Source organism: Bison bison, unplaced genomic scaffold (assembly GCF_000754665.1).
Source record: "Bison bison bison isolate TAMUID 2011002044 unplaced genomic scaffold, Bison_UMD1.0 scf7180017845436, whole genome shotgun sequence".
In the NCBI taxonomy this organism is placed as follows: Eukaryota; Metazoa; Chordata; class Mammalia; order Artiodactyla; family Bovidae; genus Bison; species Bison bison.
In genome coordinates, this window is record NW_011476009.1 from 13,771 (window position 1) to 19,361 (window position 5,591).

A 5,591-nucleotide genomic window follows, 5' to 3' on the forward strand; every position below is an offset into this window, starting at 1 on the left:
TTAAAAAAAATCTAACTCTTTAGGAAATAGAAGACGACATTTCATTCCCTGGAAACTTGATGTAGGATATTTAACACTGAATTCAGTGTTAAACATTTTCCGAAAGATTTGCTGCTTTGGTTTAAGCCTATGAGTTCCAGTTGTCCTAATGCAGGATCAAAGTAATAACATTCGTGTTCCTGTTTCCCCTGTTGACGTTACCAGTGAAGTCACTCTGTAGTGTTCCACTCTCTGCTACCGCATGGACTGCAGCCTGCCAGGCTCCTCTGTCCATGGGGTTTTCCTGGTGAGAACATTGCAAGGGGTTGCCACCAGGGCCACAGACAAGTGCAGCGGCAGAGCTTTCTGCGTAGGGGGGCGGGGGCGGGCCTGGCCGGAGGGCTCCGCCCACTTCCTGTTCCCTCTTCTCACAGCTGACAGCTGAACTCAAGGGCAGTTCTTGAGCTGAGCGTCCGGATCAAATATTATTGAAAAAATATCCGCCATATCCTCTATATGTGTGTGTATGTCTGGGGCACTGTCACTGATCTCCTCCATTCAGCCTGCAGTGTGTTAGCTCTCAAAGGAGAAACAGAGAGTTCAGGAGAGCACACGGCCGTGGGAGACACAAGACACCGGCATTCCTCCTGCCTCACGGACAGCCGGGCGGTAAGTCCAAGGCCGTGGTGACTGTGCCTGTGTGTGTGAGTCTGTGTCTGTGTATTGTGCTTGAGAGTGTGCTGTGGGGATGCTATGCATAGTGTGTTTGTGTGTATACATGTGTGTGTGTTATATTGGTGTGAAATGTGTGTGTTGTGGGTCTATTTGTGTATACATGAGTATATGTGTGTTTTCCGTATGTGTTTGTATGTGTTGCATGTATGTTTATATGTGTGTTTGTATGTTTGTGTGTGTGAGTGGAGTGTTGTGTGTGTATATATTTGTATGTCTGTGTGGTAAATAGATGTGTGTGAGTGGTCTCTGTGTCTTATGTTTGTGTTTGTGTGCTGTATACGTATATTCATATGTTTGTGAGTAAATGTGTGTTCATGTGTGTGCTATGTTTCTACTTCTGTAAGTGCATGTGTGTAGTGTATGTGCTGTGTTCGTGTGTATCTTTTGTTTGTATGTTTGTGAGTGTGTGTTTGTGAGAGTGTCTGTGTGTGTGTGTGCCTGTTTCAGGAGCAATGGGAGGAGCCAGGGGAATCAGGAGGACCTTGCAGTCTTTGGGCTCTGCCTGGTGCTCTCTGCTTACCCTTGGGCAGGACGCTCTGTGAGTCTCACTTTTCTCCTGAGAAACCTCACAAGGTGACAGATCTGCTCCATGTTGGAGACAAACAATGGTGCCTGGTGCACGTGTAGTGATGCTCCGTCAGGCAGGGTCTGGGGTGAGGAGGCCGGGGGCTGGGCAGACAGCTCTCTGGACTTGAGAGTGAATGACAGGAGTTCCTGGTGGGCGACAATGCCCTCCTTGGCAAAGAGGACTGGGAATTGTTCTAGAAAATATCATAGAATGTCCTGGAATCTTCCAAGGGCATAAGATCTCAGGAATGTGTAGTTTGGACTCAGCATCCACATCTCCGAGGACATGGAGGCCCCAGCAGCATGACCACCTGAGTCGGTGGCCTGGAGCTGAGTGCCGAGAATCCAGGGCTCCCGGCAGGACTGGACCCCACAGGGAGAGGGAGCCTGTGCATGTCTGCCGCCCTCCTCACCACCCAGCACTTGGCCTCTGCGGCCCTCACTGCCAGGCTCCCCCCACAGATTGTTCTGGCCCCAAGAGCCCCTCACCAGCCCCTCCAGCAACGTCCTGCTCACGTCCAACTGGCACACTGGCCACTGCTTCCAGGACAGTGTCTGTCAGGACGCATCTCTGGCCATTTCTCCCCATCACAGAATCCAACCCCCCGCCAAGTGGAGACCACATGCAGGGGAAAATAGGGTCCCTAAAGGAGGTAGCGGGTGTCTCAGATGCCCCCTCACCCCGTCCCATGCCAACACACCAATACAAACAGCTTCCATGGGCAAGAGAAAGGCAAAAGTCAGGAGCCCCTGAAAGCTCTGAGGAAACATCAGTAAGACACATGATGAGTTTTTTCTAGATGGAGGAAGAAGAATTTGAAATCCTTCTCCCAGAGGAACCTGAAGAAGGTGCATCCCAGGATCCTTCTCCAGACAGGTCAGGAGGTAAAACAACTTTCTAGCGGACATGAACTTGAGAGAAGCGTGGCTGGGGCCTGAGGGGCAGGTGGTGTGCTGGGAGGGGCAGCAGGAGTCTCCCTTGTCAGAGATTTGCCCACTGGGGTGGCAATCACTGGGCGTTTGGGTTGGACCTCCCTTTACCCCACCCAGACAGAGGGAAGGACCCCTGATGGTGCCGTGGGTCAAACGGGGCAACAGACCACAGCCACTGCCCCTTCACTGAGTGTCAGGAAGGATATGTTTGTGGGTGTGACAGACGGCTTGCCCCAGGCCCCTGGTGGGTGTTCTGCTGGCTCTACTGTGAGACTCTCAGGACCACAGGGGCTGCAAAGCACTAGTGAACATATAGGATGCAATCAAGGGCCCACAGGTCTGGGCTCTGTCTTCCCAAGGGGCTCCCTCTCCCCAAAAGCTGTTTCAGGGTCAGGGGCTTCACTTTCATGGACTCAACTTGACATCTAACCTGGGGAGACAGAACTTAGGAATTTAGGAAAGCTGGAAATTCATCACTTTCCTGGATAAAGGAATTGATTGCCAAGTTATTATGCAGTTCCATCCACCTGTGTTTTTATTAGATGAACTTTAGTGGCCTGAGCCATTGGGAGAAACCCATAGTATTAAGCTGCATAGGAAAGCCACAATCCCAGTGTTCACACCTGATTTACCCTTTTTGCATCAATCGGAGTTAAGTATTACTTTAAAATTCCTCTTCCATGCTCAATGTATTTGGCTTTTAAGTCCAAAGGCATGGCATGAGTGTCTCCAGGCTTGCCCAGATGGGAGACCACCGTCTTCCTCCAGCTTTGCATTTGAGTAGATGGACATTGCCCTTCCCTGTTTCTGTGGAACTCCCAGTCATTCACTGAGGTCACCTGCAGAAGTTGGAGGGAGCCCATATCTTCCAGTCGGAGTTGGTGGGTGGGTCAGCCCACCAAGGCAGAAAGGCAGGAGAAACACATCCCTACTGGGGAGAGCTGGAAGAAGACGGTGCCAGTCCTGGCCTCAAGAGGCTGAGGGCTCTGCACTGAGACACAGCAATGTCTTCGCTGGGAACAGGCTGGAAATCAGCTAGTGTTTGATGCTTCTCTATGGGCTGTGGGTCCTGGGACCTGCAAGGCCAGGAGAAGGGAATTCCCTTCATGCCCTCCAGCCATGGTTATTTCTAAAATCTGGACATTGGGTCCTCAGTATTAGATGGGCATGAGACATCTACTTGCAGCTGATGGTTCTGATATTCTCCTGGATGAGGGTGTCCAGCCCAAACTTCAACAGTGGAAGTAGGACTGTGACCCCAGTGTGAGCTGTGCTGTGGAGCTGGGGGTCTGGTTGAAAGGACCCCACCCTCACAACACTCCTTGGTGGGAAAAGTGAAGGTAATGTGGCGTGTTCGATCACAGCAGGGAGAGGACAGACACAGAGGCTGTGTGCTTCCATCTTCACCCTCTTCCTAGGAAGGGCCTCCAACCAGAGGTGCTCGAGGAAGCTCAGGCTCCCAGTTCATGAGGGGATGATCCCACCTGGTGGGAATAGGTGGCTTGAGAAGAAGTTTCAAAACAAAAGCATAAAATGTGGCATTCTACCATATGATCCCACAATTCCACTTCTGGGGAATATACCCCATAGAGTTTAAACAGAGAGTGAATGTATGTTCACTGAGGTGCATGTCAGCATTATTCACAACAGCAAAAAGTGGAAACAACCCCCAACTCCATTTATATATGGATTCATATACACACCTACATTCATATATACACCTACACCTACAGTGGAATATTATTCAGACTTAAAAAGGAAGGCAATTCTGATACTTGCTCCAACATGGATGAACCTTTCACACATTATGCAAAGTGAATAAGCCAGACACAGTAGGGCAAAAATTGCCTGATCCCAGCAATTTGAGATCCTTAGAACAGTCAAACACGAGGAGAGAGAAAGAGAAGTGGACGTTGGGTTTTGGGGGAGGCAGTATGGAGAGTGAGTGCTTAATAGGGACAGGGTGTCATTTGGGAAGATGGAAAGATCTTGAGATGCCCAAGTGATGACTGCCCAGCAATGTGAATGTACAGAAGGCTACACCTAAACATGGTTCAACTGGTACATTTTATGTTATGTATTTTCTACCTTAATGTTTTACCCAAAAGTGAAAAAAGGAGAAAAGGAAGGAAAGCATGGGAACCTAGGGCACATCTCAGATGCAGACACTGGTCTTCCTTTGTCCTGCCCCCATCAGGACCATCTGCCCCCCGGGAGGCTGAAGCGGGGGACAGGCTCTATCCATGGCCACTCACCTTCTCTTGATGCTTCCAGGGCTTCTGGGGGATGAAGGGACTCTGCAGACGCTGAGGCTCATCTTGGTGGGAAAATCCAGGAGCGGGAAAAGCGCCACGGGAAAGAGCATCCTCGGGAGGAGAGTGTTGGAGTCTAAGTTCAGCACTTGCCCGGTGACCCAGGCCTTCCAGCAGGGGCGCTGCACCTGGGAGGGGAGGGAGCTGCAGGTCATCAGCACCCCCAACATCCTGTCCCCTGGGCTGCGGGGCGGGGGACTGCTCAGGGCCTCGGCGAGGCCGGCGCCGGCTCTCTGCAGGAGCCGTACGCGGTGCTCCTGGTGACACAGCTAGGCCACTTCACCGAGGAGGACCAGCGGGTGGCTGGGTGCCTCGAGGATGTGTTCTGGAAGGGCATCCTGGCCTGCACCATCCTGGTGTTCATGCAGAAAGAAGACCTGGATGGCGGCTCGCTGGAGATGTACCTGCTGGAGACTGACAACTGGGCGCTGGCCAAGATGGATGATGTCTGCTCAAGGTGACACTGCGGCTTCAACAACAAGGGGGACGGGAGTCCAGCAGGAGGCCCAGCTGATGGAGCTCATGTGGCAGGTCGAAGGGGTCCTGAAGGAGCCTGAGGGCTGCGCCTACAGCCTCCCGGCCGCCCCTCAGACCCACACTGCGCCCCGTGAGAGCTGGGGCCTCTGGTGGTTGGGCACCAAGGAGGGGCGTGGGGACCAGGCCTGGCTGTGGGGCCTGCACCGCATCCTGAAGGAGCCCGAGCAAGCTGGACGCCAGCTCCCGCCCAGCACACCCATCTGATGGGTGGAGGGCTTCCAGTCCTGAGCTTCGAGTCCAAGCTCAGAGCTCGCCTGGTGGCAGAAGGGCAAATTTCCTCCTTTTTAAGGCTGAATAATATTCCACTGTAGGTGTAGGTGTATATATGAATGTAGGTGTATATATGAATCCATATATATATGGAGTTGGGGGATTGTTTGCACTTTTTGCCTTCCACCACAGAGGGCTTCCGGCCTGTCTCCCTAGGCCTGGAGTCTGGCTCCCAGACCCCTCACTTGCCTGCTCCATCCCAGGGGTCCCTGGCCCCTCCTGTCTCCAGGCAGCCTCTGGTCAGGTGAGAGGAGGTGG

General features: G+C 52.4%; 1 pseudogene; it reads left to right on the top strand.

Annotated features, from left to right (window-relative positions):
* Nucleotides 1-425: 425 nt before the first annotated feature.
* LOC104984746 lies at nt 426-5,267 on the top strand (annotated as a pseudogene).
* The last annotated feature ends 324 nt before the right edge of the window (nt 5,268-5,591 follow it).